At 47.3% G+C, this 23,670-nt stretch overlaps 1 protein-coding gene across 4 annotated transcripts in view; it reads right to left on the reverse strand.

Annotated features, from left to right (window-relative positions):
* Nucleotides 1-23,670, reverse strand: part of LOC115463418 (oocyte zinc finger protein XlCOF6-like) — a 1,170,818-nt gene that overhangs the window by 607,701 nt on the left and 539,447 nt on the right. The window lies entirely within an intron of this gene.

Genomic DNA, 23,670 nt, shown 5'->3' on the forward strand with positions numbered 1-23,670 from the left:
GACTGCTTTCAATGTCAGGTCCTTCAGCGATGCCCTTGGCAAGGGCTCGAAGGGCGGCTTCTGCAAGGTCCGTAGTACCAGACTGAGATTCCACGTAGGCACTATCGAGAGCAGAGGGGGGCGCAGGTGATTAACTCCTTTGAGAAAGCGTACCACATCCGGCTGTGAAGCCAGGGAAGCCCCCTTCAGACGACCCGTGAAGCAAGCTATAGCCGCCACATGGACTTTCAGCAAACTGAGCGACAGGCCTTTCTCCAGCCCCTCTTGCAGGAACGCCAACGCTGAAGATATTGGAGCAGTGAAGGGCGATACAGAGCCTGCCTCGCACCACGACGCAAAGGTACGCCAAACCCTGGCGTAAGTGGTTGAAGTAGAGCGCTTCCTCGCTCTCAGCATAGTGGCGATGACCTTGTCTGAGAAGCCTTTCCTCAGCTGCTTCCACTCAAGAGCCAGGCCGTAAGACCAAAGGGGGAGGGATCCTCCATCACCACGGGACCCTGATGTAAGAGGCCCCGCTCTGCTGGCAGCCGCAGAGGGCCGTCCACCGAGAGTCTGACTAAGTCCGCATACCAGGGACATCTGGCCCAATCTGGACCCACCAGGATCACCCGGCCTAGCACCCTGCCCATCATGGGCCAGGGCGGAAACACGTAGAGAAGCTCCTGTGCTGGCCACTGCTGGAGAGGAGCATCGACTCCAAGAGATCGAGGGTCCCATCCTCTGCTGAAAAAACGCGGCACTTGGCAATTGGCTGAGGACGCCATCAGATCCAGGCTCGGCTTGCCCCAGCGTTTTGTGATGTCCAAGAATGCCCGAGCAGACAGTTGCCACTCTCCGGGATCCAAGGTATGGCGACTGAGAAAGTCCGCCTTGACATTCATGACTCCCGCAATGTGGGCTGCTGACAGCTGGTCCAGATTCGCTTCCGCCCACAGGCATAGCTTCATGGCCTCCTTGGCTAGAGGGGCACTACTGGTACCTCCCTGGTGATTGACATAGGCCACAGCCGTGGCATTGTCCGACAGGACCCGTACAGGCCTCAGCACCAGTACCGGGAGAAACTCTAGAAGCGCCAACCGAATGGCTCGGAGCTCCAGGAGTTGATGGACCATTTCGTCTCTGCAGGAGACCAGAGCCCCTGCGCTGTGCGTCCCAGGCAGTGGGCTCCCCAGCCCATCAAGTAGGCGTCCGTCGTGACGACAACCCACTACGGGGTCGTAAGAGGCATTCCTGCAGACAGCTTGCCTGGCCTCAGCCACCAGCTCAGCGCCTTTCGCACCGCTGGATCCAAGGTAAGGCGTACGGCGTAATCCTCCGAGATTGGAGTCCACCGCTGCAGAAGAGGGTGCTGTAGTGGTCTCATATGAGCCCTGGCCCAGGGCACTACCTCCATCGTGGCCGTCATGGAGCCCAACAGCTGCACATAGTCCCAAGCTCGAAGAGTAGAGGAGGCTAGGAACTGGCCCACCTGGGTCTGAAGCTTGACGTCCCGGTTGTCTGGGAGGAACACTCTGCCCACTTGGGTGTCGAATCGAACTCCCAGATACTCCAGGGACTGAGTCGGGCGCAGCTGGCTTTTCTCCCAGTTGATGATCTATCCCAGGGAGCTCAGAAGAGCAATGACCCTGTCTGTAGCTCTCCCGCACTCCGCATAGGAAGGGGCTCGGATCAGCCAGTCGTCCAGATAGGGATGGACTTGCACTCCCTCCTTGCGGAGGAAGGCCGCGATGACCACCATTACTTTGGAGAAGGTCCGCGGAGCCGTAGCCAACCCGAACGGGAGGGCTCTGAACTGGAAGTGTCGGCCCAGCACTGCAAAGCGCAGAAAGCGCTGATGAGGCGGCCAGATGGGAATATGTAAGTAAGCTTCCTTGATGTCCAGGGAGGCCAGGAATTCTCCCTTTTTCACCGCAGCTATTACGGAGCGGAGGGTTTCCATCCGGAAGTGCCGAACTTTCAAGGCCTGATTGACTCCCTTGAGGTCGAGAATAGGCCGAGCAGATCCTTCTTTCTTTGGCACCACAAAGTAAATGGAGTAGTGCCCCTTGCCAAGCTGATCTACTGGCACCGGGACCACCGCGCCCAGGCGGATCAGGTTGCTCAAAGTCTGCTGCATGGCAGCTGCTTTGACCTGGGACTTGCAAGGAGAGTTTACAAACCCATCTCTTAGGGATCGGCAGAACTCTAGCTTGTAGCCGTCTCTGATGACTTCCAGAACCCAAACGTCTGAAGTTACCCTGGTCCACTCGCCCAGAAACGAGGACAACCTTCCTCCTATCTGCACTGGGCCATGGACCAGGTCCCCGTCATTGGGTGCGCGACCCTGGGGGCGGGGCGGAGGACGAACCTCCGGGACGGCGGTCCCTGCGAAAGGAATGCTGCTTGGGGGAGAAGTTCCATTTGAAGGAAGCGGAGGCAGAGGAGGCCAACTTGCCCGGGCGATACCGACGGGCTTCCTGGAATCGGCCCTTAGAGGAACCAGGACGGGCACTGCCGGCCCGAGTCCTGACCTCCGGCAACCTCTTGCCCTTGGATGTGCCGAGCTCCGTCACGATCTTGTCCAGCTCGTCCCCAAAGAGCAGCTTGCCTTTAAAAGGCAACTTGGCTAGGCGAGATTTAGAGGCATGCCGCGCAGAGACTGTCTGAGCCATGCCCTTGGCCGAGGCTCTCAAAGCATCATACAGCAAGTCTGCCAAGTAGGCCAAACCCGACTCCAGGGTCGGCCATTCCGCCCTCCAGGAAGGGTCCGAGGGGGAAGCCCGCTGCAAAACAGTCAGGCACGCCCTAGCCATGTAGGAGCCGCAAACTGAGGCTTGCAAACTCAGAGCGGCCGCCTCAAAGGACGACTTTAAGGCCGCCTCCATTCTCCTGTCTTGGGCGTCCTTCAGGGCAGTGCCACCTTCCACCGGCAGCGCCGTTTTCTTAGTCACGGCAGTGATTAAGGAATCTACCGTGGGCCAGACAAAGGCTTCCCGTTCCCCCTCAGGAAAGGGGTACAGACGGGACATAGCCCTGGCTACTTTCAGGCTCGCCTCAGGGGCATCCCATTGCGCTGAAATTAAGGTCTGCATGGCTTCATGTGCAAAGGGGAAAAGGATAGTGATAGGAGTGTACTACCGTCCGCCTGGCCAGGACGAACAGACGGATGCGGAAATGTTAAAGGAAATCAGGGACGCAAACAAACTGGGCAACACAATAATAATGGGGGATTTCAATTACCCGCATATAGACTGGGGTAATGTAACATCTGTACACGCAAGGGACATAAGATTTCTTGATGAAATCAAGGACAGCTTCATGGAACAGCTAGTTCAGGAGCCGACAAGAGAAGGAAAAATACTAGACTTAGTCCTTAGTGGTGCTCATGATCTAGTGCAGGGGGTAACGATACGAGGGCCGCTTGATAACAGTGATCATAATATGATCGGTTTTGATATTGGCATTGAAGGAAGTGAAACTAGGAAATCAAGTACGCTAGCGTTTAACTATAGAAAGGGTGATTACGACAAAATGAGAAAAATGGTGAAAAAAAGACTGAAAGGAGCAGCTCGCAGAGTAAAAAACTTGCATCAGGCGTGGATGCTGTTTAAAAACACCATCCTGGAGGTTCAGGACAAATATATTCCACGTATTAGAAAAAAGGGAAAAAAGACTAAACGTCAGCCGGCGTGGCTAAACAGTAAGATAAAGGAAATCATTAGAGCCAAAAAACAATCCTTCAGAAAGTGGAGAAGAGAACCAACTGAAAGTAACAGGATAGATCATAAGGAATGCCAAGCCAAATGCAAAGCGGAGATAAGGAGGGCAAAAAAGGACTTTGAGAAGAAATTAGCGTTGGAAGCAAAAATACATAGTAAAAACTTTTTTAGATACATTAAAAGCAGGAAACCGGCCAAAGAGTCGGTTGGGCCGCTGGACGAAAATGGTGTTAAAGGGGCGATCAAGGAGGACAAAGCCGTAGCGGAGAAATTAAATGAATTCTTCACCGAGGAGGATTTGGGGGGGACACCGGTGCCGGAAAGAATATTTGAAGCGGGGGAGTCGGAGAAACTAAACAAATTCTCTGTAACCTTGGAGGATGTAATGGGTCAGTTCAGCAAGCTGAAGAGTAGTAAATCACCGGGACCTGATGGTATTCATCCCAGAGTATTAATAGAACTAAAAAATGAACTTGCGGAGCTACTGTTAGAAATATGCAATCTGTCCCTAAAATCGAGTGTAATACCGGAAGACTGGAGGGTAGCCAATGTTACTCCGATTTTTAAGAAAGGTTCCAGAGGAGATCCGGGAAATTATAGACCGGTGAGTCTGACGTCGGTGCCGGGCAAGATGGTGGAGGCTATTATTAAGAATAAAATTGCAGAGCATATACAAAAACATGGACTGATGAGACAAAGTCAGCACGGATTTAGTGAAGGGAAGTCTTGCCTCACCAATCTAATGCATTTTTTTGAGGGGGTAAGCAAACATGTGGACAATGGGGAGCCGGTTGATATTGTATATCTGGATTTTCAGAAGGCGTTTGACAAAGTGCCGCACGAAAGACTCCTGAAGAAATTGCAGAGTCATGGAATCGGAGGTAGGGTATTATTATGGATTAAGAACTGGTTGAAAGATAGGAAGCAGAGAGTAGGATTGCGTGGCCAGTATTCTCAGTGGAGGAGGGTAGTTAGTGGGGTCCCGCAGGGGTCTGTGCTGGGTCCGTTGCTTTTTAATGTATTTATAAATGACCTAGAGATGGGAATAACTAGTGAGGTAATTAAATTCGCCGATGACACAAAATTATTCAGGGTCGTCAAGTCGCAGGAGGAATGTGAACGATTACAGGAGGACCTTGCGAGACTGGGAGAATGGGCGTGCAAGTGGCAGATGAAGTTCAATGTTGACAAGTGCAAAGTGATGCATGTGGGTAAGAGGAACCCGAATTATAGCTACGTCTTGCAAGGTTCCGCGTTAGGAGTTACGGATCAAGAAAGGGATCTGGGTGTCGTCGTCGATGATACGCTGAAACCTTCTGCTCAGTGTGCTGCTGCGGCTAGGAAAGCGAATAGAATGTTGGGTGTTATTAAGAAGGGTATGGAGTCCAGGTGTGCGGATGTTATAATGCCGTTGTATCGCTCCATGGTGCGACCGCACCTGGAGTATTGTGTTCAGTACTGGTCTCCGTATCTCAAAAAAGATATAGTAGAATTGGAAAAGGTACAGCGAAGGGCGACGAAAATGATAGTGGGGATGGGACGACTTTCCTATGAAGAGAGGCTGAGAAGGCTAGGGCTTTTCAGCTTGGAGAAGAGACGGCTGAGGGGAGATATGATAGAAGTGTATAAAATAATGAGTGGAATGGATCGGGTGGATGTGAAGCGACTGTTCACGCTATCCAAAAATACTAGGACTAGAGGGCATGAGTTGAAGCTACAGTGTGGTAAATTTAAAACGAATCGGAGAAAATTTTTCTTCACCCAACGTGTAATTAGACTCTGGAATTCATTGCCGGAGAACGTGGTACGGGCGGTTAGCTTGACGGAGTTTAAAAAGGGGTTAGATAGATTCCTAAAGGACAAGTCCATAGACCGCTATTAAATGGACTGGAAAAATTCCTCATTTTTAGGTATAACTTGTCTGGAATGTTTTTACGTTTGGGGAGCGTGCCAGGTGCCCTTGACCTGGATTGGCCACTGTCGGTGACAGGATGCTGGGCTAGATGGACCTTTGGTCTTTCCCAGTATGGCACTACTTATGTACTTATGTACTTCATGAACGTGGAAGGTTCTAGGCGGGTGCTTCGTTCCTAGCATAATGGCGGAGCCAGTAGAGGCTGAGAGAGAGCCTTCCTCCGGAGAGGCAATCTTCAAAATGCTCATGGCCTGCATAAGCAGGTTGGGCAAATCCTCTGAGCGAAAATGCCGCGCTGCAGAGGGGTCGTCCGCTCCATCCGAGCGAGGATCAGTCTCTTCCATCGATTCCGCTAAGGATCTCTGGGAGAACTCAGACACGCTGCCGTCATCCACATCAGAGGAGACCGAGTCCCTCGAGGGTGGAAGATCCACCCGAGGACGCTTAAGCATAGAGGCCTCATCACCTCGATCAGAGAGGTGGGCAGGAGCAGTGTTCTGCGTAAGAAAGGCCTGATGCAGCAGCAAAATGAACTCAGGGGAGAAACCCCCCAGTCTGTGCATTTCTGCATCCTGTGCCGCGGCCCTAGAGGCGCCCTCCATCTGCGCTCCCAGTAGCGGGGGAGAGGCGTGTTGCGCGTCCAAAATGGCGTCCGACGCGAAACTCCGAGAAGGAGTCGCGCGGGAAGAAGGGCGTTTTAATTTCGCCGACTTCTTACTGTCACCCAATTCAAGGGCGACCAAGCTGTTAACGTCTCCCATCTCGAGGGCGGCCCAAGAAGAAGCCAACCGAGCCGCGTGGCCGGTCACGACCGGGAGGGCGACCAGTGGGGGATGGGCGCCTAAGGTGGGAAAGGCTGCCGCGCCGGAGGAAAAACCGGTGAACTCTCCCAGTTCCAAAAGGGCGCCCAAAAAGGGCGACTCTACCTTCGATCCCCCCGCTTCCCCACTAGGCGCGCAAACGCATTCCGGGGAGCGTCTTTTCGCGCCCTTGCCATTCGAGGCCATAGCCACGTGGAGACCATTCGGGGAACCCCCTGCCCGCTAGTAAAAGGTAAAAATTACCTGCTTCTTGCTCCGAGCAGCGACGACTTGTTCCAGTGAGCAGCTGCAAATGGACGTCCTTTTTGAACGTTAAAAAAATTTTTTTTTTTTTTTTGTTTAACGGAGCCAGCGGGAGGGGGGAGAAAAGGAGGGACCTGGCACCACCAGGTTTGCACTTGCTCACGAAGAGCCCTCAACCCCAGGTACTCAACAAAACCTAAACAATTAGGCTTGGAGACCTAGCCAGAGCTGCTGCTGTGCGACCACACACCTGCTGAGATATAGAACATACTGAGGAGTTTCCGGCAGCACATGACCACATATAGGGAGGCAAAAGATTGCTCTCTATCTCCACCTGCTGGTAGATGGACACAACCCACCAGTCTATGGATTGATCGGCTTGATGATAGAGAATGGAATATGCTCCTCCTCGTGTATTTCATTTTTGTATTTACGAGACTGGGCTGGTGACTCTTTCTACTGTTTGTTTTTCTGAACAGCTTACCAACAGCGATGGCATCATAAAGTCCCCTGAGGAAGCCGTTTTTGGTGAAAAGGGTCCCCGTTGGGATGTTTCACTTATGCCGCAAACTGTTGCTCAAAAGATAAGTTACATAAAACGACATGTTTCGTTGTATCACTATATAAATTAGAAAATTGGGTTGTTAGGACATTTTAAGACCGATGATTGTAAGTCAGTATTGTGCTGTAATTGTTATATTTACTTATTTTATTTATTTGTTACATTTATACCCCACATTTTCCCACCTATTTGCAGGCTCAATGTGGCTTACATGGAGGGGAGCATGCTTTGCTACTGGAGTAGAGGACTGAGACGCCTTCCGATTTGAGATATCATTAAGCCCCGAAGACCATCAACCTGAACGATGGGATTCTTGAGTTATTGTTCATAGATCTAGTCAACAGGGTTAAATTATATTGAGGGGCATAATCAAACGCGAACGCCCATCTCCATGGGCGTCTATCTCCGAGAACGGTACGTGAAGGGGCGGGGCAAACCGTACCTTGGAAAAAATGGGCGTCCATCTTTTTTCCGATAATACGGTTTGTGCCAGCCAAATGCATCGGATTTGTACGGATTTGAGCTGGGCGGTATCTTTTTCAGCGATAATGGAAACCGAAGGCGCCCAGCTCAAAAACGAACAAATCCAAGGCATTAGGTTTGGGAGGGTCCAGGAATTGTAGTGCACTAGTCCCCCCTCACATGCCAGGACACCAACCGGGCACCCTAGGGGACACATGTAACAATTAAAAAAATAAAGTTAACTACCTCTGAAGTCCAGAGCTCCCTTCCCTTGGGTGCTGAGCCTCCCAAATCCCCCCCAAAACCCACTCCCCACAACTCTATACCATTACCATAGCACTTATGGCTGAAGGGGGGCACCTAGATGTCGGTACAGTGGGTTTTGGGGGCAGTTTGGAGGGCTCACATTTACCACCACAAGTGTAACAGGTAGGGGGGGATGGGCCTGGGTCCACCTGGGAAGTCCACTGCACCCATTAACAACTGCTCCAGGGACCTGCATACTGCTGTGATGGAGCTGGATATGACATTTGAGGCTGGCATACAGGCTGGGAAAAAAAAGTTTTTAAAGTTGTTTTTGTTGGGTGGGAGGGGGCTAGTGACCACTGGGGGAGTCAGGGGTGGTCATCCCCAATTCCCTCCAGTGGTCATCTGGGCAGTTGGAGCACTTTTTTGGGACTTGTTCATGAAAAAAAAGGGTCCAAAAAAAGTGACCCAAATTCGCGCTAAAAATGCCTTTCTTTTTTCGATTATCGGCCGAGGACGCCCCAGTCCGGCCTTCACCACGCCTCTGACACGCCCCATCAACTTTGGCTGTTTCCGCAGTTGAAGACGCCCAAAATTGGCTTTTGATTATACTGATTTGGGCGCCCACAGGAGAAAGACGCCCATTTCCCGATTTGGATCGAAATATGGGCGTCTTTCTCTTTCAAAAATAAGGCGGATAGTACCGTAAGGCGTTTGCCAAGACTGGTAGAGAAAAGTACAAGGTGGTCGACTAAAAGTACATTTGATTCAGTCACAAAGGGGGTCGAAGAGAGGGAAGGCTATATAATGTCCAGTACAATCGTTGGGTTTGCTGTGTTGCAGAGTGTAGACATCTATGTAGGGTCAGTAGGATAGGTCCTTTTGAACAGGTACGTTTTTAATGATTTCCTGAAGTCTAGATGGTCGTAGATTGTTTTCACTGCTTTTGGCAGTGCATTCCATAGTTGTGTGCTTATATAGGAGAAGCTGGATGCATAGGTTGCTTTGTATTTGAGTCCTTTGCAGTTTGGGTAATGGAGGTTTAGGTATGTTCGAGATGATCCGGTTGTGTTTCTGTTTGGTCGCTCTATAAGGTCTATCATGTATCCTGGGACTGCGCCGTAGATAATTTTGTGGATCAGGGTGCAAATTTTAAAGGTAGTGTGTTCTTTAATTGGGAGTCAATGCAGTTTTTCTCGGAGGGGTTTAGGGCTTTCGAATCGTGTTTTACCGAATATCAGCCTGGCTGCTGTGTTCTAGGCGGTCTGGAGTTTCTTTGCGAGTTGTTCTTTACATCCAGCGTAGATTCCATTGCAGTAATCTGCATGGCTTAGTACCATTGATTGTATTAGTTTACGAAATGTTTCCCTCGGGAAGAAAGGCTTTAGGTGTTTAAGCTTCCATATTGAATAGAACATTTTCTTTACAGTGGAGTTTACTTGGCTCTCAAGAGTAAGGTTGCGGTCAATTATGACGCCAAGTATTTTTAAGCTGTCAGAGAAAGGGAGGGTGTGGTCTGGGTTCTTTATGGTTGTGGGATTGTATTTATTGTATTGTGATGAAAGGTTGAGGCAGTGGGTTTTTTCAGTTGGAATGAATTTGCCCATATAACAGCTTAAAAAAGCACAGGCGTCTGTGGTCTCTTTTTCAACCCTGTATAATATTTCCAGTATTGAAAGTGTCAGCTGCAGTTAAAGTTATTTTCCCACTCGGTTTGTGTGGACTGTGTCACCTGTATTCTGCAATACCTCCTCTTACTCTGTACAGTATTATTACTCACCTGTGTCTAAGAGACTAACTTCTCTCTCTCTTTTCTCCCGGGGATCCCAGACGTAGGTCTCTTCCTCTTGCTTAATCCTTGATAATATACCAGGACTTCTCTTTTCATAGCCTGTTTCCAGGAATAAAAAAGAATAGCATTTGTAAAATAGACAGCAGATGTTCTGAAGGGAGAAGCACATAACGGACCTATGACTGCCACCCATCATGGAACAAAGGGATCTGGGGGTTATTATACTCTGGTGGTGGAACAAGTCACAAGTTATTGATTATAAAAATGTTTATCACTTAAGAAAGAGAGGGGAGCTAAAATTATTTAAAATTGGCAAAGCCTATTTTTCAACAAGCTGCACACTATGAAATCCCTTAATATTATGAAGTGTTTTAAGGGGACTCTGGCGACTGGTCTCAAAGGATGACCTCTCAGCCCTTCAGCTCCCTTTCCCTCATAATCAGAGCAACATTTTTACATTCCCATCCCTGCAGTCACAGGATGATATTATATGAGAATAAAAAGAGGAGAAACACTTGCTGATGAAAGGGAAGGAGAGGTTTAGTGAGGGCAAAGGTTCATATCTCACTTCCCCTACTGACACTTCTGACACTGAGAGCAATTCTGTAACTGCGAGCCCACGGTCACGTGCCCCGGCACATGGAAATGCAAAGAAATTAGCACTTACCCACAAAAGCACCCTAAACACTGTTCTATAAGGACACATATATTGGAAGGGGTTGTCCACGTGGGCAGTGCAGGGGCAGGACTTCCAGTTCCAGTCACATTTGGGCAGCTGCCAGGACTATCTTTAGGTTTCTGCTAGTATTTGTATAACTACACCTGGATGCCCTGGTGTTACAGAATATGCTAACTGCAGGTGTGCTGTTATTGAATTACCAACTCACCCCCCTAAGGGGTAATTTCATAAGTGAAAAATATGCACATGCTTTTGAAAAGGGCAAACTCCATGATATGAAGAGCCTGTGGGAGTCTCTGAAATTATAGGCCAATTGTGTGCAAGACCTGCAGAAACTGGGTCATTTTCTCTGTTAAATAGTAGAAAAGGATTTTCTATAAACAAATAATGTTGTTTTGTAACCTTCCTGTGTTTCAATAATTGTTTAGGGTTTTTTGGTCATACAAAGAGGAGAAAGGAATGACCTGCTTCGGTCCTATCCAGCTATGGAAAGGGTTGAAATTTCTGGCTATTTTCATGGTGTCACAGACCAGGGGGCCGAACCTGACTGATTCTCTCTAGAAACTGTTGAAAATCCTCCAAGAAATAGTGGGTGTGGAGGATAACCAACTCATTGGCACACACAGAAGTTTCAATCTTTGTGGAAAATCAAATGTTGAAAAGAGCAGGAACAAAGACTGATGATCCTTGTCATGACCTAGAACCTTCCTCTCTAACTAACACATGGAAACAGCAGTTAATGATGATTTCTTGTATTACTCTTATCATGTGTTGATCCTGGAGACAATTCTGCAGCTTCGCAGTGTCAAAAGCCCAGGAAAGGCCAATGAACACAGTATCACACTTTTGATTGGTCTCAGCAGCTACTTTGATACACTGTGTTACAGCCAGGACCTGAGCATTTTCAGCCTCAATGCAAGAACTGGAGGAAAATCTCTCTAGGAGGAATCTTGTAGGACACACAGGAAGCTCTTAGAAGTGCCTCAGTCCTGCCCTCACACTGTCATCTTAAGACAGAGAGCATGGCCAAGAGAAACCTTGATCACATCTGGAAGTTTCAGAAGTGGAGGAGATACAGAAAATATCTCAAATTACTTTTAATAAATCAGATGCTGAAAATGCAGACAAAGCTTCTTACCTAGGGAGATCAGGGTCTCATAATTGTCCTTCATCACCTCCCTGTAAAGCTCCTTCTGCCCTTCATCTAAATACTCCCATTCCTCCTGGGAGAAAGAGACAGTGATGTCCTCAAACGTCACCCGCATCTGAAACAAGACCCAGAAACTCACTCAGGGACGTGTGGAGTTGCTCAGAATGCATTCGATTTCAGCTAGTTTTATTCGTCTGTCATTTGGGGGATGATTTTAGAATACCGGTGACCTGTGCATATGTAAAACACCAAATTACACGTGTAAATCAGCAAACAAGGACTTTAGGAAAGGCGGCTACTTCTACATGGAAGTGGCAGGACAGGGATACGTTACAGAGACATGTTCTGGGTGTGGTTTGGGTGATTCCTCACATCATTACATGAGTTTTTTGTATTTTATAATGACAATACATATATACAGTGGAAAACTCCCACATTAGCATTATACCTGCATGTCGCCCTGAGGGATGCTGTTCTTTTTTTTTTTTTACGTATGCTTTTGTAAAATGACTTTCAGGCTCATTTTTAAAGCACTTAGCCTCCCAAAGTTCCATAGAAACCTATGGAACTTAGCCTCCCAAAGTGCTTTGAAAATATGCCTCTTTGTCTAATATGTGTCCCAGCAAATACACATTTGTTTTTATTTTCACTGTGCTATATCGATCTATAGCTCTGTCGTGTTTCCAGAATATCCACAATAAATATGCATGAGAAAGAAGGCAAATTTATTTCAAATCTCTCTCATGCACACGCATTGTGCTAATCCTGAAAATCTAACCCATGAAGAATCCCAAAGAGAAGCAAGATTCCATGCTATTGATTCCCAGGAACAAGCGGTGGCTTTCCCCAGGACTATCTCATAGTAACTTACTAAATGACGGCAGAAAAAGACCTGCATGGTCCATCCAGTCTGCCCAACAAGACAAACTCATATGTGCTACTTTTTGTGTATACCCTACTTTGATTTGTACCTGTACTGTTCAGGGCACAGACCGTATAAGTCTGTCCAGCACTATCCCCGCCTCCCAACCACCAGCCCCGCCTCCCACCACTGGCTCTGGCACAGACCGTATAAGTCTGCCCAGCACTATCCTCGCCTCCCACCACCGGCTGGCTCTCCCACCCAATCTCGGCTAAGCTCCTTAGGATCCATTCCTTCTGAATAGGATTCCTTTATGTTTATCCCACGCGTGTTTGAATTCTGTTACCGTTTTCATTTCCACCACCTCCCGCGGGAGGGCATTCCAAGCATCCACTACTCTCTCTGTGAAAAAATACTTCCTGACATTTTTCTTGAGTCTGCCCCCCTTCAATCTCATTTCATGTCCTCTCGTTCTACTGCCTTCGCACCTCCGGAAAAGGTTCGTTTGCGGATTAATACTTTTCAAATATTTGAACGTCTGTATCATATCACCCATGTTTCTCCTTTCTTCCAGAGTACACATGTTCAGGTCATCAAGTCTCTCCTCATACGTCTTGTAACGCAAATCCCTTACCATTCTCGTAGCTTTTCTTTGCAGCGCTTCAATTCTTTTTACATCCTTCGCAAGGTACGGCCTCCAAAACTGAACACAATACTCTAGGTGGGGCCTCACCAATGACTTATACAGGGGCATCAACACCTCCTTTCTTCTGCTGGTCACACCTCTCTCTTTACAGCCTAACAACCTTCTAGCTACGGCCACCGCCTTGTCACACTGTTTCGTCGCCTTCAGATCCTCAGATACTATCACCTCAAGATCCCTCTCCCCGTCCGTACCTATCAGATTCTCCCCGCCTAACACATACGTCTCCCGAGGGTTTCTATTCCCTAAGTGCATCACTTTGCATTTCTTCGCATTGAATTTTAATTGCCAAACCTTAGACCATTCTTCTAGCTTCCTCAGATCCTTTTTCATGTTTTCCACTCCCTCCTGGGTGTCCACTCTGTTGCAGATCTTAGTATCATCCGCAAATAGGCAAACTTTACCTTCTAACCCTTCGGCAATGTCACTCACAAATATATTGAACAGAATCGGTCCCAGCACCGATCCCTGAGGCACTCCACTACTCACCTTTCCCTCCTCTGAGCGAATTCCATTCACCACCACCCTCTGGCTTCTGTCCGTCAACCAGTTCCTAATCCAGTTCACCACTTCAGGTCCTATCTTCAGCCCTTCCAGTTTATCTAAGAGCCTCCTGTGGGGAATCGTGTCAAAAGCTTTGCTGAAATCTAAACAGATTACGTCCATAGCTCGTCCCTGATTCAATTCTCCTGTCACCCAATCAAAGAACTCAATGAGATTCGTTTGGCACGATTTCCCTTTGTAAAACCATGTTGTCTCGGATCTTGCAACTTATTGGCTTCCAGGAAATTCACTATCCTTTCCTTCAGCATCGCTTCCATTATTTTTCCAATAATCGAAGTGAGGCTTACCCGCCTGTAGTTTCCAGCTTCTTCCCTATCACTACTCTTGTGAAGAGGGACCACCTCCGCCGTTCTCCAATCCTTCGGAATCTCTCCCGTCTGCAAGGATATGTTAAACAAATCTTTAAGAGGACCCGCCAGAACCACTCTGAGCTCCCTCAATATCCCATCCGGTCCCATGGCTTTATCCACCTTTAGCTTTTCAAGCTGTTCATACACACTCTCTTCCGTGAACGGTGCTCTATCCACTTCAATCTCATTTATACTTTTTGCAGTCCATCACGGTCCTTCTCCAGGATTTTCTTCTGTGAAAACAGAACAAAAGTATCTATTTAGCAAATTTGCTTTTTCTTCATCATTATCCACATAGCGGTTCGCAGTATCTTTTAGTCTCACAATTCCCTTTTTAGTAATTCTCCATTCACTAATATACCTGAAGAAATTTTTGTCACCCCTTCTTACATTTCTAGCCATTTGTTCTTCCGCTTGCGCTTTTGCCAGACGTATCTCTCTCTTGGCTTCTTTCAGTTTCATCCGGTATTCCTCCTCGTGTTCCTTTTCTTGAGTTTTTGTGTATTTCTGGAACGCCAACTCTTTAGCCTTTATTTTCTCAGCCACTTGCTTGGAGAACCATATCGGTTTCCTTTTTCTCTTGCTTTTATTTACTTTCCTTACATAAAGGTTCGTGGCCTTATTTATAGCTTCTTTCAGCCTGGACCACTGTCCTTCCACTTCTTGTATTTTCTCCCAGCCCATCATCTCCTTCCTCAGGTATTCCCCCATTTTACTAAAGTCAGCATGCTTGAAATCCAGAACTTTGAGTTTTGAGTGGCCGCTCTCCACTTTAGCTGTAATATCAAACTAAACCGTTTGATGGTCACTGCTGCCCAGGTGGGCACCCACTCGGATATTTGACACGCTATCCCCATAGGACAGATAGGTGGAGATATACAACACTAAAATAACTGAATGACCGTACATACTAAATATCACCTACCTAATAGGGGTAAAAAGCAAAGTGAACCCCTAAAAGTAGTCATACAACCACCTAAAAAATACAAAATAAAATAAATAAATAAAATCTCACAATGCTTGGCCTCAATTGCCGTCTTTTACGCACATTCAATGATCTAAAAATATTGAAATTAATATTCACTTTGTTAAAAAGTGAGAATCAGTGGGTTTCCATGTTCTAATAGCAACTCAAATCAATAGAAATCAATACAAAAGTACCTAAAAACATCATACTGTTCTGTGACAATCACATATATCCTGATGATGATATCATTAAAAAGAACTCCACAGTGGCCATGAAAAAAACTTATTACAACTCACAGGCAATCCAGCACTCATTACTGTTGTTTGAATGTACAAACATCAATTGAAATTGTGCTGTTGCAACGCACCAAACGTGCTTACCCTGACCTTATTAAGCCCAGATATCCTAACTGCTGTTACAATCTGAAGCCACACAGTTAACCAAGACAAACGACTTGGGATTTTTTTTTTTTTTTTGGGGGGGGGGGGGAGTCATATAAATATTAAACAAAGCAGGGACAAGGCATAACCTTGTGTTTAAGAGGAGTTCCACAGGGTTATGCCTTGTCCCTGCTTTGTTTAATATTTATATGACTCCCCCCCCCCAAAAAAAAAAAAAAAAACCAGAAACAGATCTTGACACCCCCTCCACTTTGAACCAAAAAAATCCCGCTCTGACAAAAAAAAAGAGGCAAACCAGTCATAGCCCAAACCCCCTATACCCAACATAAGCCACCTCTTCAAATGAATATTGCCATCAACAGAATCAAAAGCAGACGACACATCTAAAGAAATCAAACAATAACTTTGGTTCTGATCTATCCCTCTCCGCAATGAATCCAAAATCGAGATCAGCAAAGTCGCTACCCTACTGGTTTTCTAAACCCATATTGAAACCTGTTCAAACAAAACTTTCTTCCACAAATGCCTCAAGTTGCGTTAAAACAACCTTCCCTTGTGTCAAGGGATCGAGGTGGGGGGGCGGGGGGGTCCAAGTTCTTGAGTTGAAATGGGTTGAATTTGATGAGGAAGGGATGCAGGAAATAACCCGGGGTGTCTCGATGATTTCGCCACAAGTTGTCGCTCCCTTACCTAACAGAACCATCTTCTCCATCAAGTAATCCGCCTTTGCCATGGCATCCGGTCCCCTTTTCACGCGCTTATCTTCATAACCATTAATCAAATATTTCACAGTATGATACAACTCCTGTGGCCTATTCAACGCCTTCCAAACCCAATTATGAAAGTCATCATTTTTCAACCGCTCGCATAAATCAAGATATTCTAACAAGCTTTAGGCTTCTAGATTTATGGTCCAGGCAGAGGATCTGCTTGAGCACCCCCAATATTGAGAAAATTGCTTGTATGTGTCCAGAGAGGGGTTATTTCCATTGGGCTTAATGTCAAGGCTTGCTCAGGGCCGCCGAGAGGGGGAGACAGGGGGGGGACAAAATTCCCGGGGCCCGGCGCCACAATCCCACCCGCCACCGGGCCCCTTCCACCCGAACCCCTGCCAGCAGAAGTGCTGTCTTCTGACTCCGGCATGTGCGGCCCAAACGGACGCTCTCCTATCAGCTGATCTTCGCTGTCCTCTGCAGGGCTTCTGTGCGTCTGACGTCCTGCATGTGCAGGGGTTCGGGTGGAAGGGGCCCGGCCCGGTGGCGGAGGTGGGTGGGACTGTGGCGCCGGGTCCCCCTCAGGGGGGGGCAGCAGTGGGTGCGGGGCCGGGGGCGGCCTTGTCCCGGGCCCGGCCCAGTCTCTGGGCCTGGGCTTGTTACTGTAAAGTCTTGATATCTTGGAGTATAACCTTGGCACACCAGAACACACCTGAAGTCTCTATTCTTTATTGAATAAATCACAGATAATTTACTCAGTCAGAAGTATTGCTCCAGGGCACAGAGACTCCATAATCCTGAGAGCTGTTTCAGTGGTTGGAGGTGGAGATTTGAAGAGAGGCAGCTTTATTGCAGAGGTGAGAAATAGTTGAGCACATAGAAGTGGCTCAAAGCTGGGTGACTGGAGTGTGCAATATCTTATTAGGAAGATATATTCAAGGTAAAAAAACAAGTTCGTTCCAGGGAGCTTGAAGCAGGACAAGTGCTGGTCTGAAGCAAGATGGAGAATGCCTCATGGTGAGGGGTAAAGGAGAGGCTAAGAAGGGCTCACACAGGCCCAGGGTGGAGGGGGTAAATAGACCAATGGGGACAGAGCCTGTCATCAGGAAGCAAGGGGTGATCATAAATACATAAGTACATAAGTAATGCCAAACTGGGAAAAGACCAAAGGTCCATCAAGCCCAGCATCCTGTCCCTGACAGTGGCCAATCCAGGTCAAGGGCACCTGGCAAGCTACCCAAAGGTACTAACATTTTATACATGTTATTCCCAAAATTGTGGATTTTTCCCAAGTCCATTTAGTAGCGGTCTATGGACTTGTCGTTTAGGAAACCGTCTAACCCCTTTTTAAACTCTGCCAAGCTAACCGCCTTCACAACGTTCTCCGGCAACGAATTCCAGAGTTTAATTATGCGTTGGGTGAAGAAATATTTTCTCCGATTTGTTTTAAATTTACTACACTGTAGTTTCATCGCATGCCCCCTAGTCCTAGTATTTTTGGAAAGCATGAACGGACGCTTCACATCCACCTGTTCCACTCCACTCATTATTTTATATACCTCTGTCATGTCTCCCCTCAGCCGTCTCTTCTCCAAGCTGAAAAGCCCTACCCTCCTTAGTCTTTCTTCATAGGGAAGTCATCCCATCCTCGCTATCATTTTTGTCGCCCTTCGCTGCACCTTTTCCAGTTCAACTATATCTTTCTTGAGATGCAGCGACCAGAATTGAACACAATACTCAAGGTGCGGTCGCACCAAGTAGCAATACAACGGCATTATAACATCCTCACACTTGTTCTCCATACCTTTCCTAATAATCCCCAACATTCTATTCGCTTTCCTAGCTGCAGCAGCACACTGAGCAGAAGGTTTCAGTGTATTATCAACGACGACACCCAGAACCCTTTCTTGGTCCGTAACTCCTAACATGGAACCTTGCATGACGTAGATATAATTCGGGTTCCTTTTTCCCCACATGCATCACCTTGCACTTGTTCACATTAAACGTCACCTGCCATTTAGCTGCCCAGTCTCCCAGTCTCGTAAGGTCCTTCTGTAATTTTTCACAATCCTGTCGCGAGTTAACGACTTTGAATAACTTTGTGTCATCAGCAAATGTAATTACCTCGCTAGTTACTCCCATCTCTAAATCATTTATAAATATATTAAAAAGCAGCGGTCCTAGCACTGACCCCTGAGGAACCCCACTAACTACCCTTCTCCACTGTGAATACTGTCCATTTAACCCCACTCTCTGTTTCCTATCCTTCAACCAGTTTTTAATCCACAATAGGACATTTCCTCCTATCCCATGACCCTCCAATTTCCTCTGTAGCCTTTTATGAGGTACCTTGTCAAACGCCCTTTGAAAATCCAGATACACAATATCAACTGGCTCCCCTTTGTCCACATGTTTGTTTACTCCTTCAAAGAATTGAAGTAAATTGGTCAGGCAATTGGAGGGAAAGGTCATGCCTGGCTGACCTCTTAGGACAGAGATAGTAAGAATGACCAGGAAATGAGAGCAGGTAGACAAAGGAGCCAAGCTTGGCTGAGAAAGAGAGGAAGTCTGCATCGCCTGTGAACTACATTACACACAATGCATTGCTCACGTATCTTTGCAGTGGGAATTGCAGCAGTGAAAGTCCTTAGAAATGAGAATAACATTTTAGGATCATATTATAAACTAGTGTGAGGCTGTCAGAGGACAGAACACTTAACACCCCCAATAATTTTGAAAAGTTGACTCCTATGGGCCCAGGTGCTGCTTTTTTTGGGCGTGGGGGCTTTTTTTTACTGAGTTCAATCAGCACCTCCAATCTTTTTCAAATAGTGGGTCTTAGGGTCCCTGAGGTCTCAGAAAGGAAATGGGACTTGATATACCGCCCTTCTGTGTTTTTTGTTGCAACTACATTCAAAGCGGTTCACATCCCAACATAACACAATCAAACCCACCAACATAACCACCCCAGATCACACCCTCCCTATCTCAGGCAGACTAAAATTCTCAGAGTTACAATCGACCAAAATCTCACACTGGAGAGCCAAGTGAAAGCCACAACAAAGAAAATGTTTAACTCAATGTGGAAGCTCAAACGAGTGAAACGTTTCTTCCCATGGTACTAAGCCCTCTAGATTACTACAACGGAATCTATGCGGGGATGTAAAGAACAAATCACAAAAAAAAAACTCCAAACTGCTCAAAACACAGCAGCCAGGCTTATATTAGGAAAAACAAGATTCGAAAGCGCCAACCCTTTACGAGAAAAACTACACTGGCTCCCAATCAAAGAACGTATTGTGTTCAAAATCTGCACCCTGGTTCACAAGATCATCTACGGCAATGCCCCAGGATACATGATAGACCTCATTGACCTACCAACCAGAAACACAACAAAATCAACACAATCATACCTAAATCTCCACTACCCAAGCTGCAAAAGACTTAAAAACAACACAACTATGGAACGCGCTTCCGACCGCTGTGAAAACAACATACGACCACCTAATCTTCCGGAAACTCCTAAACACTTACCTGTTCAAAAAGGCATACTCAAACAACTCAACCTAAATGCCTAATCCCGCAACACAATCAATATAAATGTTCATATTGGACATAACCTACTCTTCCCCTTGACCCCCAATATGTCTATCAATTCTGATCATTAGTCTGTCATAACCTCACTTTGTATTTGTTCATGCTGGTACTGCACTATGTAAGCCACATTGAGCCTGCAAATAGGTGGGAAAATGTGGGATACAAATGCAACAAAGAAAAATAAATATACTAGGACTAGGGGGCATGCGATTAAACTACAGTGTAGTAAATTTAAAACAAATCGGAGAAAATGTTTCTTCACCCAACGTGTAATTAAACTCTGGAATTCATTGCCAGAAAATGTGGTGAAGGCGGTTAGCTTAGCAGAGTTTAAAAAGGGGTTGGACGGTTTCCTAAAGGACAAGTCCATAAACCGCTACTAAACGGACTTGGAAAAATCCAAAATCCCAGGAATAACATGTATAGAATGTTTGTACGTTTGGGAAGCTTGCCAGGTGCCCTTGGTCTGGATTGGCCGCTGTCGTGGACAAGATGCTGGGCTCGATGGACCCTTGGTCTTTTCCCAGTATGGCATTACTTATGTACTTATATTCAGGTACTTATTTGTACCTAAGGCAATGGAGGGTTAAGTGACTGCCTAGAGTCACAAGCAGGGCTGGTCTTAGGCCGAGGCGGCCTCATAGGGCCTCTCGCTTAAGGGGGGCCCCGCGTGGCGCGCCTCAACTCTGCCTTCTCCGCTCCATCCCGCTCAGCTCCCGCACCGGCGCTCACAGTCCCATAGGCGCTGCCGCCGCCCACTACTACTACTTAACATTTCTAAAGCGCTACTAGGGTTACGCAGCGCTGTACAATTTAACATGGAAGGACAGTCCCTGCTCAAGGAGCTTACAATCTAAAAAGACAGGTGTACAATCTAAAGACAAGTGTAGAGTCCGTCTGGTAGGTAATACTATATTTCATGAGAGGTTAGGTGCCGAACGCGGCATTGAAGAGGTGAGTTTTAAGCAGAGATTTGAAAATGGGTAGGGAGGGAGCTTGGCGTAGGGGCCCACCCCCCGCTGAGCCCGCCCTCAGCTCCCCGACAGCCCTCCGTCCTTTCCACTCCTGCCGTGGTCGCCCAGCGTTTAAACTTTTTTATTTTAAGTTGCAGCGATGGCTCACCTCCAGCCTTTCACTTCCTGCTCAATGTCCCGCCTTCCTCTGATGAGGTATTTCCTGTTTCCGCGAGGGCGGGAGTCACTGAGCGAGAAGGGAAAAGCTGGAGGTGAGCCGTTGCTGTGACTTAAAATAAAAAGGTTTAAACGCTGGGCGCCGGGGCAGCCATGGCAGGAATGGAGAGGAGGGCTGTTGGGGAGCTGAGGATGGGCAGGTGGGGGCAGGGCTGGGTAGCACTTCAAACTCGGGGACTGGGGCAAGTTGACATGGATGGCAGGGGTGGACGAGGCAAAGGAGAATCAGACATGGATGGGAAGGGAAGGCAAGGAAGAGAGGAGAAATCGCTGGATATGGAGGGGAGAACAGGGGCAGAGGAGAAATCACTGAACATGGAGGGGAGGGCAGGGGAGAGGAGAATTGCTGGATTTGGATGGCTGGAGGTGGCAGGGGAGAGGAGATTTGATAGATATGGATGGAGGAGAGGGCAAGGGAGAGAGGAGAGTTGCTGGACATGGATGGATGGAGAAGAGGGCAGGGGAGAGAGGAGAGTTGCTGGACATGGATGGATGGAGGGAAGACTGGAAGGAGATGCACATGGATGGAGGGGAGAGAAGAGAGGAGAAATCTGGACATAGATGGAGTGGAGGGCAAGGAAGAGAGGAGAAATGTTAGGCAGGAATGGAGGGAACAGGGAAGGAAAGACAAAGGAAGGAGATACACATGGAAGGAGGGGAAGCGAAAGAGAGGAGAAATGCTGGACATGGATGTAGGGGAGGGGAGGAAAGTAGATGCACATGGATGGAGGGAGTGAGGAGAAATGCTGGATATGGATGGAAGGAAAATTGCTGAATTTAAGGGCTAGATCGGAACACTTTGAAGGCAGATGCTGAAACTGGAGGAAGGATAGGGACAGGGCTACAGATGGTAGACAGGACACAGGAGGATGGTGGACATGGTGAGAGAAAAAATATTAAATGGAAAGAAGACACTGCATAAAACAGAAGACACTGGGACCAAAGCGAATAGAAAAACTAAATGATCAGACAACAAAGGTAGAAAAAAGTATTTTATTCAGAATTTATTAATTGGAAAATGTCAGCTTTTGGAAATGTGCATCTGTGATATTTTGCATGTAAGTTTCAGTTTTTCTAGTATTGCTGCATGCTGAGTCTGACTTCTTGAAGTAACTTTCCAGTTCAGTATTTTGCCTTCATATCTGTTGTGTCATGTGTTTTTCATGTGTGATCAAGGTGCAGTATCCTGCTAGCATGTAGTATTTGCAGCCTTTTTTGTTTTTTCACTAGGTTGTGTACTGGGGTGGAGCTAGGGTGGGGCTAGGATAGGGCCCCACCAAATTGGTCTGCACAGCCCCCCCCCCCCCCCGCACTTGCTAAGACTGGCCCTGGTCACAAGGAGCTGCAGTGGGAATCAAACTCAGTTCCCCAGGATCAAAGTCCACTGCACTAACCACTAGGCTACTCCTCCACTAGCAACATTCCATGTAGAATCTCAAATAGTAGCAACAGAATCTCAACGTTCCATGTAGAACCTCAAATAGTAGCAACATTCCAGAATCTTGTTAATGGGACTTGATATAATGAAGGGTTAAGTGACTTGCCCTAACCACTAGGCTACTCCTCCACTTACTGTCTCACACAACACAGATACAGACATAAAGCCAATTAAACTTAGACATAAAGGAAATCCAGGTGTCCTTACGGTCTTTGAAACGTCTGGAACCAGCATCTCCTCAGCCTCCAAACTCCACCTCGGAGGTGGCTGCATAAAGAACAAGCCTCTGAAACACTCCCGGAAGAAGCAATGGTGAAACCAGAATGAGGTTTGGAATACAGTGAGAAAGGCTACTGGAGTGTGAAAATGAGGCTTGGCACTCACAGAGACTATTGGAGCACCAGAATGAGGCTTGCAATTCACTGAGAGAGGCTACTGGAGCACGAGAACGAGGTTTGGAATGCAAAGGAAGGGGCAGGAATACTGTGTTTGTAAGGAAGGATGTTGAAGAAAGTAGGAGATGGAGATGACGTCAACATGTTGAAGCCAATTTGGTAAGTCTCTGTTTCCCATTCCCTGCGTGCAGTCGTCATCACCATACACTCAAAACAAGGCAAGCAAACTTGAGCTGCTACTAGTACTACTACTACTATTTAACATTTCTAAAGTGCTACTAGGGTTCCGCAGCACTGTACAATTTAACATAGAAAGACAGTCCCTGCTCAAAGAGCTTACAATCTAAAGGACAAATGTACAGTCAGACAAGTAGGGGTCGTCAAACTGGGGCAGTCTAGATTTCCTGAAAGGTAAAGGTTAGGTGCCGAAAGCAATATTGAAGAGGTGGGCTTTGAGTAAGGATTTGAAGATGGGTAGGGAGGGGGCTTGGCGTATGGGCTCAGAAAGTTTATTTCAAGCAAAGGGTGAGGCGAGGCAGAATGGGCGGAGCCTGGAATTGGTGGTGGTGGAGAAGGGTACTGAGAGGAGGGATTTGTCCTGTGAGCGGAGGTTTCGGGCGGGAACATAAGGGGAGATGAGGGTAGAGGTAGTGAGGGTCTGCAGACTGAGTGCATTTGTAGGTAAGAAGAAGCTTGAACTGTATGCGGTATCTGATTGGAAGCCAGTGAAGTGACCTGAGAAGAGGGGTGATATGAGTATATCGGTTCTGGCGGAATATAAGACGTGCAGCAGAGTTCTGAACGGACTGAAGGGGGGATAGATGGCTAAGTGGGAGACCAGTGAGGAGTAGGTTGCAGTAGTCAAGGCGAGAGGTAACGAGAGAGTGGATGAGAGTTCGGGTGGTGTGCTCAGAGAGGAAAG

Source organism: Microcaecilia unicolor, chromosome 1 (genome assembly GCF_901765095.1).
Source record: "Microcaecilia unicolor chromosome 1, aMicUni1.1, whole genome shotgun sequence".
NCBI classification, from domain to species: domain Eukaryota; kingdom Metazoa; phylum Chordata; class Amphibia; order Gymnophiona; family Siphonopidae; genus Microcaecilia; species Microcaecilia unicolor.